Here is a 10,648-nt window from a genome sequence, read left to right on the forward strand (position 1 = left end):
CTGGACATCTTGTTTAGATACATGGCATCTTTGATTCTATCAAATACCAACAGATAAAAAATCAGTAAGTGACTGACTCTGTTAGAAATCTTATAATGGGCCATGTTTGGATCTTCCAACCGGACAATAATCCAAAACCAAACCTTAAAAACAACACAAAAATGGGGCACTGGGCACAAAACCAAGCTTCTGCTATGGCCATTCCAGTTCCCTAACCTGAACCCTATAGAAAATGAGTGTGGTGAACTGAAGAGGAGAAGCACCATCATGGAGCTGGGAATCTGAAGGGTCTGGAGAGATTCTGGATGGAGGAATGGTCTCTGATCTCTTGTCAGGTGCTCTCTAACCTCATCAGGCATTATAGGAGAAAACTCAGAGCTGTTATTATGCCAAATGGAGGTTTCAAAAAGCATTGAATAAAAGGGTGCCGTTAATTGTGTCCAATGTGTATTAGAGAAAAACATTTATGTCATAATGATATTTCCCCCCATTTTAAATTTTTATTCGCCAGTTAGATTTATGTGAATTTTTAAAATAAAAGATCAAAATGATTAACCATGCAGATTTATTTTCACAGCCTTCTTTGATCATATTTACCAAGGGTGCCAATAATTCTGACCACGACTGTATTTTAATTGTAATTTATTGCTGTGATGACAAAGCTGAAATTTCATAAGCCTTTACTCCAGTCTTTAGTGTCACATGATCCTTCAGAAATCATTCTAATATGCTGATTTGGTGCTCAAGAAACATTATCCATTTTTTCAGGATTGTTTGATAAATAAAAAGTTCAAAAGAATAACCACAAAATCAGCATATTAGAATGATTTCTGAAGGATCATGTGACACTGAAGACTGGAGTAATGACTGCTGAAAATTCAACTTTGCCATCACAGGAATTAAATTACATTTGACTTTTTTTTTTTTTTTTTACAATTTTTTACATTTACATTTTATTTTTTTTTCAAATTGAAAACAGATACTTTTAAATTGTAATAATATTATAATGTATTTTTTTTTATCAAATGCAGCCTAGTTGAACATAGAGACTTATTTCAAAAACATTACAAAAAAAAATCTTGATGGAATCCAAAATTATTTCAATTAAATTACTGAATTATTTAAAACATTTGACCAGTAGTGTGCATGCGATGTCCAATTCATGATCAAATCATTCTTTTGAGTCAGATCTTTTCAATTAATCAGTTGTTCACAATGTGTATACATGTGAAAAAAGTGAACATCTCTATTTCAGAAGAATAGCAAAGGGTCAAATTGATCACTTTTATGATGCTTTTTTTTTTCAGCTTAAAAATTCCAGTCCCCAATTGTTGTCATTATATGGCAAAGAGGAAATATTCAAAATATCTCCTTTTGGGTTCCACAGAGGAAAACAATCAGGTGTGAAACAACATGAGGGCGAGTAAATGATGGCATTATTTTAAAGGGGTCATATGATGCGATTTCAAGTTTTCCTTTCTCTTTGGAGTGTTACAAGCTGTTCGTGCATAGATAAGATCCCTAAAGTTGCAAAGACTAAAGTCTCAAACCCAAAGAGATATTCTTTATAAAAGTTAAGATTCGTCCACGCATGTTAACCACAGGACTGTTTCCTGATCCTGGTAGAGTAGACTACAATGCCGGCTGTTCTGACTCACAGACTGTAAGTACGTTTTTTATATTTAAAGAATTTGCCACTGACGATTCAAACGCAAGTTTTGAGCAGTGTAGAGTAGCACTTGTTGTTTGTCATTTCTCCGATCACAAATGCAGACATGGTTTTATGTTTACGTGGCGCGATGCAACGCAACGCGTAAAAAGACGGTATAAGTCATTATAATCCGTAATTATGTCCCCACTGAATGCAACAAATGCCTCATTTATAATGGGTTTTAATGTTTTTGTCTCGTAGTTCTGGTCGGACAGGGCATCACAGTATGGTAGGGGCCTAACATTTCCGTCACACGCTTGAGGTATTCGGCCAATCACAACGCACTGGATAGCTGGCCAATCAGAGCACACCTCGCTTTTTCAGACCGATGAGCTTTGTAAAAATCGACGCGTTTCAGAAAGGCAGGGCATAGAGGAGAAACAATAATGTACAGTATGTGGAAAATAATGGGGATTTTTAACCTTAAACCGCATAAACACATTTCATTACACCAAATACACAAAATAATGTTCTTTTTTGCAACATCATATGACCCCTTTAATTTTAGGGTGAACTATCCCTTTAAGCTATGATGGCTTGCTTCCAGAGGAGATGCACTCAGCTTTATTGCTAACCCCCCAACCCCACCCAGTCACCATAAAAGGACTGCTGTTAGCTGCATTACAAGCCTGCCTCCCTTTCTGATTTCTGCCTCACACATAAAACACCCGCTCAGCTGGACAGAGCTCTACAAGGACAGCACAGCAAATCAGCACCAGCACATTTATAGAGAATCGCTTCTCTCTCTTTTGCTCCGTTTCATTCTTTTTTTTTCTACAACTCTGGCTACTTTATCTTCTTTTTGCGCTGTTTATTACTGACCTCTGTCTTTTATTTGATTCCTTTAGCCTGTTCAGCATTATTTCAACTTAACCGACAAACTCAGGGTCCATTTATAAATGTGCTTTCAAAGCCCCAAAAAAAAAAAATATCACGGGGAACACGTAGGATAATAATGTGTGTTCAACATGGATGTACATTTCTTATTAATAACACAGGGCTTTTTAAAGAAAAATAGGTTTTACTCTACTGTTTTTAAGTAATTTCTTCACTGCTAGCATCACCAATAAATATACAGTAAGCAAATAAACAAGCAAACAAACAAATAAACGAATGAATGTACTGTATGTTTCCAGACAAGTTTCTTGAACATGCCCCCTATCTGCCACTGGTCAAACTAATTTTTAACTCAAACTCATGCCATTGGTTGAGCCATATTTGTAGGTCAATCAAAACAATGTATAAACAGTGTTTCCATTTTTTAGCATTGATGATTAATTGAAGTTTACTAATCATATACTATTTGATAGCGTTTGTATGCATGAATCAATATCTGAAATCTGTTGTACTCTTCAAAATCTCGGGGTCAGTTTTTTTTTAAACCTCTCACCAGAGATTAATTTATTTGATCACAACTAAAAACAATAATATTGTGAATCAATTTTAATACAATTTATCTGTTTTCTGTTTTTTTTCTACTATTTTCAAGCATTCTTAATTGTAATTTATTCCGGTGATGGCAAAGCTAAATTTTCATAAGATAAATTACTCCATCTTCAGTGTCACACAATCACTCAGAAATCGTTCTAATATGCAGCTTATTATTATCAAAGCTGAAAACAGTTGTGTTGCTTAATATTTTTGTGGAAATTGTGATACATTTTTTTTCAGGATTTTTTGATGAAAGTTCAAAAGAAGAGCATTTATTAGAAATAAAAATCTTGTGGAACATTATAAATGTCTTTACTGTCAAGTGTTGATCAATGCATCCTTGCAAAAAAAAAAAATTTAAATGTTAGTGTGTCTCTATAGAGGTTTATGGATTATTACTGTACAGTATACTACCTTGTGAGAGAGTGGTGCAGGGATACGTTGACTCTGGAAGCTGATAGGTGGATAAGGTTGGCATGCCGGTTGGTGGAAAGCCTCCGGGCAACAAGTGGTTGAATGCTGCCAACTGATTTGCTCCCGCTTGTTTGCGCCACCTTGCTCTTCGGTTGCTGAACCAGACCTAATAAAAGATGGAAATGCATAAAAAAAAAAAAAAAAGAGACTACCGTTTTTTTTTCTACAACTCTGGCTACTTTATCTTCTTTTTGCGCTGTTTATTACTGACCTCTGTCTTTTATTTGATTCCTTTAGCCTGTTCAGCATTATTTCAACTTAACCGACAAACTCAGGGTCCATTTATAAATGTGCTTTCAAAGCCCCAAAAAAAAAAAATATCACGGGGAACACGTAGGATAATAATGTGTGTTCAACATGGATGTACATTTCTTATTAATAACACAGGGCTTTTTAAAGAAAAATAGGTTTTACTCTACTGTTTTTAAGTAATTTCTTCACTGCTAGCATCACCAATAAATATACAGTAAGCAAATAAACAAGCAAACAAACAAATAAACGAATGAATGTACTGTATGTTTCCAGACAAGTTTCTTGAACATGCCCCCTATCTGCCACTGGTCAAACTAATTTTTAACTCAAACTCATGCCATTGGTTGAGCCATATTTGTAGGTCAATCAAAACAATGTATAAACAGTGTTTCCATTTTTTAGCATTGATGATTAATTGAAGTTTACTAATCATATACTATTTGATAGCGTTTGTATGCATGAATCAATATCTGAAATCTGTTGTACTCTTCAAAATCTCGGGGTCCGTTTTTTTTTAAACCTCTCACCAGAGATTAATTTATTTGATCACAACTAAAAACAATAATATTGTGAATCAATTTTAATACAATTTATCTGTTTTCTGTTTTTTTTCTACTATTTTCAAGCATTCTTAATTGTAATTTATTCCGGTGATGGCAAAGCTAAATTTTCATAAGATAAATTACTCCATCTTCAGTGTCACACAATCACTCAGAAATCGTTCTAATATGCAGCTTATTATTATCAAAGCTGAAAACAGTTGTGTTGCTTAATATTTTTGTGGAAATTGTGATACATTTTTTTTCAGGATTTTTTTTATAGAATTTGAATAACAGCATTTATTTGAAATTGAAATCTTTGTCATGTTGTCTTTGCTTCACTGATTTTAATACACCTTTGCTGAATAAAAGTATCAATTTCTTTAAAAAAATATATTATTATTAAAATAGCAGTACTGCAATTTGTCATTATTTGCATTTTGTCTTAATCTTTCAGAATAGGAAACAGAAGAGGATGCAGGCCAGACTCAGTAAATGGCAGCAGGAGGAAGCAGCTACTGTAAGTGCCAATGAACAGGCTGATGGACGACAGATATTGCACTGATAGCACAAGAGAGGCATTCTGAGTGGAAAGGAAATATCAAGCACAGAGACCCACTCACAGTACACTCACCCTTCACCATACACCCTCCATGACTGAAACAAAGCATGATAGAGAACAGCTGCATTTTGCAGAAATTAACTCTAAGTCTACAGGATTGGATCTATATGAAAACATTCCAGTGATTAATGAGCCAAACTCTAATTTGTCATTTCTGTGCTGTATGTCTCTGCTTATATAAGTGAGCCTTGATAATTCCAGAACAATAATTCTTTGAGCCCAACAGTGTCACATAATACTCAGGATGGAAAGATACATAATTCCTCCCTAAATGACATTAGAATGGAAAAAGGAATTCAGCATCACTAAGGGAGGGGTGCTTTTACATCCCAGCATTCTGTGCATGCGTTTGGAAATGAGCTCATTTATCAGTCATCTTTCAAGTCCAATTGTTCCTACCTCCTTTCTCTCTCTCGCTCTCTCTCTCTCTCTCTGAGTTCTCTCTCACTGTTCTTGCTGTAACCAGGGTTACAAACCAGTATGTCTATACCATGGTATAGTGAGGGTATTTTATACTGATGTGATGTACATCTCACAGATGTGCACTGTAAGAGGCAGTTTACAGAATGCGTTTTGCATTCCACCTGCTTTTCCATTGTTAAACGTGCTAGACGGACGTTGAGGTTGTGCAATTTTTTTTCCATTCCACTTTCCTTTATCTTGTGTTTTTAAATGCAAAAATGCGTTTTGTGTGAATGGCCCCTAAGTCACTTTGGATAAAAGTGGATGAATACATGTAAATTTATGAGGTGATACTATCACATAATTTTAATATAAGAAAGACTTTTTCTGAATTTCTGCCTAGGAAAAAAAGCTACAGGTCATGGGGTAAGTTGTCACAATGGAACCTGCCTTTAAAAAGACTATATTTAGCCATTTTCAGCAACATTTAAACAGAAAAAAACTCATGAGACAGCAAATAAATAAATAAATAAACAAACAAATAAATGTAACATTACAAAACGTCAAACCTTTGTTTTGGTCAATATTTATTTATTTATTTATTAACAGGGACAGTGCTCATTAATCAACAGTAAAATACTGTAAATAAGCCAGAGTTAGCCCCAATGGCTAATTTTCATCTGTTGCCCCTTGCCAGATTTTAAAAAGGCAACCTAAAAATCTAAAATACAGTAAATTATCACACATAAACATACAATATAATTTACAATTAAACACTAAGGATAATAATCGCAGTATCATAAAGTGGAAAAAATTACACATGATTACAAATATGACTTGCTTTTAACAATTTATTTAATTTATATTTAAATGTTAAATAATTTGTACTACTCCTAAACTCCTAAACTGTACAGCACAGTCTCCTCTAGTAGTTGCTGTTGCCATTATTATCCCTCTGCATTATAAACTGGCATAGAGGGGGAGGTGCATAACCATTTAAAATCTTAAAAATCAAGCAAGCATCAACCAAATGTTTAATATTATCAAAACTCAATAAATTATGTTTTTGAACTATATTGCAATAATGATAACAATTAGTCTTCTGATCAAATATTTTAAGCGTCTGTTTGTAAAGAGATTCAGTTGATTTTAAAACTGTTGTGCTTGCTTGTGACCGATTCTTAAAACATTATGTAATATGAGAAAAAATCATAGAGTGCATGAAGAGTTTTGCTGCTTCTTTTGTTAAGCATGGTCTTATATGCCTGAAGTTTAAATTTAATAATTTTGGCTACATTTTTGGCATGCTTTTGAAATGTCAGTTGGGAATCTAAAATTACTCCTAAATATTTAAAATCAGAAACAACCTTGAGCTTTTCTCCTTTAACAAATACATCAGGATCAGGAATCACTGTCGGTTTTTATGAGAAATACATACAAACGGTTTTGCTTATATTCAAATGTAAATATGAGTTACTCAGCCAATCTGAAACATGGACCAGTACCTCAGTTAAAATGTTCGCTGCTTGTTGTTTGTTTTTCGCATGCAAATATAAAACTGTGTCATCAGCATACATTTGAACACTAACAGATGAACAGACTAGCGGCAAGTCATTAATATACAAACTAAACAAGAAGGGCCCAGAATTGATCCTTGAGGAACTCCAATATTACAATTTCGGTACATTGATTGACTATTACCAAGACGCACACTTTGCTTCCTGTTTGCTAAATAAGAAGTCATCCATTTAATAGCTTCAGCAGAAAAATTGAAAAGTGTGAGCTTTGAAAGAAGTACCTCATGGTTCACAGTGTCGAACGCCTTCTTTAGATCCAAAAACACTGCTCCTATTACTCCACCACCATCAAGTTTAGATTTCATGTTCTCAAGAAGATAACAATTAGCCGTTTCAGTTAAATGATTAGAAAGAAATCCAAATCGCATTGAATGCAAAGGGGTATGTCCCTCATTCAAGTAAGTAATCAACTGTTTGCTACCCATTTCTCAGCCATTTTGGAAACTACTAATCGGTCTATAGTTTCCTACATTTGTTTGATCGCCACCCTTAAAAATCGGCATCACTATGGCTGACTTCCAAGCATCTGGAAGTCAAGCCATAAGCATCTAAATATTTTAATGGATTTAAAGCATTTAAAAACATGCAACAACTTGCCCCAACCTACCTTAAATAAATAAATAAATTCAGAATAAAAGAATAGAGTATAAAATAAATTATTTAATCACTGTGTTATACATATATTATATGGACACCGTATACACTCAAATATTCAGGCCTAAATTTAAGATTAATATATCTGAATTGCATATAATTTTTTCCATCCACTTGGATTACATGAATTAATAAACTTAATGTGATCCATATTTGTCAGTCATAAATTAAACCAGTATTTTATTTTATTTTATATGCGATTCAAATAAGTATTAAATTTAGGCCGAAATATTTTTGGAAGTGTAAATTTCCAAAAACCATGGTATTACCATGGTACCATATCCAAAAACCTGGTAATACCATGGTACTTTTTGTCAGTGGTTTTTTGCAGTACTTTCCCTCTGCCTTGTCCTCCATACTTTTTCCTGTCATTTCCTCTTCTCTCCCCCGATACGCTCTATCTCTCATTCTCTCCCTTGAGTTGGCGAGAGCAGTCAGTGTTTCAGAGGAGCCATTTGCACATATCTTAGCTGGGTGATTTCTCTCATCCCTCAGGCCCCATTGTGCCCCACACCAGCTGTGCCTGAGAGAGGGAGACAGACAGTGAACATACAGACAGTGTAGGGGCATTTCCCTTCCACAGGCTGATGTGTGTTTGTGTTTGAGACTTTATATGTTTGTGAAAGAGCCATGAACTCTCTGCGTCTATGTGTGTGACTCTTTCTCATTATCTGTAATCTGTTTATAATGGGACATCTCATTATTCTTGCTGATCCACTTGGGTGTAGAAAAGGGCACCAGGGCTTGACAGATCTATACTGGTGACAATAAAGAATGAGAGAAAATCAGAGCCAAGTGAAGATAAAAATGGACTTCTTTCATCTAGTTGCACTGAATGTCTTCTGTTTGGGTTTGATTTCTGGTTTCACGTCTAAATTCTTTGTGCACGTTGCTCTAGTTGCTGTGGTGTCCAAAAGAAGAAAAATGCTGCTTTTGCAGGCAGTATCTAGAGGTTGGAAAGCATCAAGGCATGTCCGAATGCAATGTTTGCATAACATCCTGTTGACTGAGATGCCTTCATTAGGTTTGTTGAAGGCAACATAGATATCCTTTGCTGCCTATGATATTTCGCAAACCTGACATGCAATTCAAAGGCTGACTGAACAAACATTAATAAAAATGACATTCAGTGAAGCAGTTAAAAAATAAATACATTTATAATGTCTATTTTTATGTCTACATTTTTACTAAGATGATTTGGGGAGAAAATCTAATTGCGACATTTCAGATAATAAAAAAGTGGGAAAAAACAACAACAATAAAATTAAATTAAAAAAAAATTATTACATGTAATTAAACTATATAATTCAAATATTACAATATGTATGTATGTATATTTATTAATATTTCTTATTTTGCTAATGTTTGTATTTATTATTATTATTAAATACTATATTTCTATTTTACAGTGAAATATTTAAGATAAATAATAATATAATAATAATATTTATGGCTGTCTTAAATCATTTCAAGACATTTTAAATCAAACATTAAACCATCAAGCTTTTATTCTGGCTGAAAACCACAGGGAGCCCTTGAAGCTCGTCTTTTGTTGTCAGCAGCGGGTTTATAAGCACTTACAAGTTTGGGAAAATGGTTAGTGCATGTTCCGTTCCCAAATGCACGTCATGTTCCAGTTCAGAGGTGCCTTTATACAGAAAACATTGCCTGTTTCGACACCAACTGACTGGACAGTGAGGCAGCTGCCTTGAGTTTTGGACACAGCCACTGGTTCAGACCTCCATTTCAATCTCATTTGGTGTGAGATGGGTCTTTTTATCTCATGCCAGTGCTTGTTAACTGAGACGGCTACAAAACACGATAGCTGTGCTGTGCATAGGGAGCAAAATACGATCAATCAGAGCTGCTGGTATATTGTGCTCTTACACTTCCAGTTCTACGTTGAGGTGTATGTACTGTACTACACAAGCAGCTTTCCACTGCTAGAGGGCATTTTATAAATTAAAAGGCTTATGATGGTGCATCAAGGAATTCAGGCTTGTTTTGCTGATGCTCGAGTTGGATGTGGTAGGGGAACATATTTCAGATCGAGCTTAGGTTCACACTGCAGACACATTTATTTCAGCCAGGTATTAACAGGTTACAGTATTCATGCTGCCCGTGTAACACTGGTAGCAGAAGCGTAGCTGTGAGTATGGTTTCCATGCTATGCCTATTCTGTCACACACAGTATACTAAATACAGATAAATAAATGGTATTTTTGAGTTGAAAATTGAAAATGCACCATAAACCTATAAATCAGCACAATGTTTTTCAATGTTGGCTTTTATGAAACAACATAAAATAATGCAGAGTAAAAAGTTTGATAAAAGTTACGCACACAGTGACAGGCACACAAACACTGTCTGACTGACTATATTTTATATAGACCAATAACAAACTAACGCAATGGTCCTAACGCATTTCTGGTTTTACACTTTTTATTTCTGAGAACTTCATCTGAGTATCCAAAAAGGTCCACATTTTGATAAAGACATGTTATGACAGCCGTGTTTAATGATTGAAGCACCTCCTGTTACTGTTTTGAAATAGTTTGAGGACGAGCAGGAAATGTTTATAGGTCAGTGACATCACCGCATTGAAATTGTCCATAGATGAATTAAGCCACTGATATTCTGAATTCTGAATTTGATCATTTGAATTCTGTTCTGTGTAGATTAATTATCATATGGATGATCCATCTCCTTACATTTCATGATAATTTTATGGCCCGTATAGACGACTAATGTCTTTTTGACATTTTTAGGGCATGTGGCCCCATGAAGCACAGCAAATGACATCAATTAAAAATAAAATCTAAAACAAATTAGCAAATTGTGTGTGTGTGTGTTATACACACAATTGCTAAATTGTTTTTATACTATTAAACAATAACTATAAAAGAATAATTTTTGTGATATGTGGTATATATATATATACAGTATATATATATATATATATATATATATATATATATATGTAGAG

This window comes from Sinocyclocheilus anshuiensis, unplaced genomic scaffold (genome assembly GCF_001515605.1).
Source record: "Sinocyclocheilus anshuiensis isolate Anshui unplaced genomic scaffold, SAMN03320099.WGS_v1.1 scaffold643, whole genome shotgun sequence".
Taxonomy (NCBI): domain Eukaryota; kingdom Metazoa; phylum Chordata; class Actinopteri; order Cypriniformes; family Cyprinidae; genus Sinocyclocheilus; species Sinocyclocheilus anshuiensis.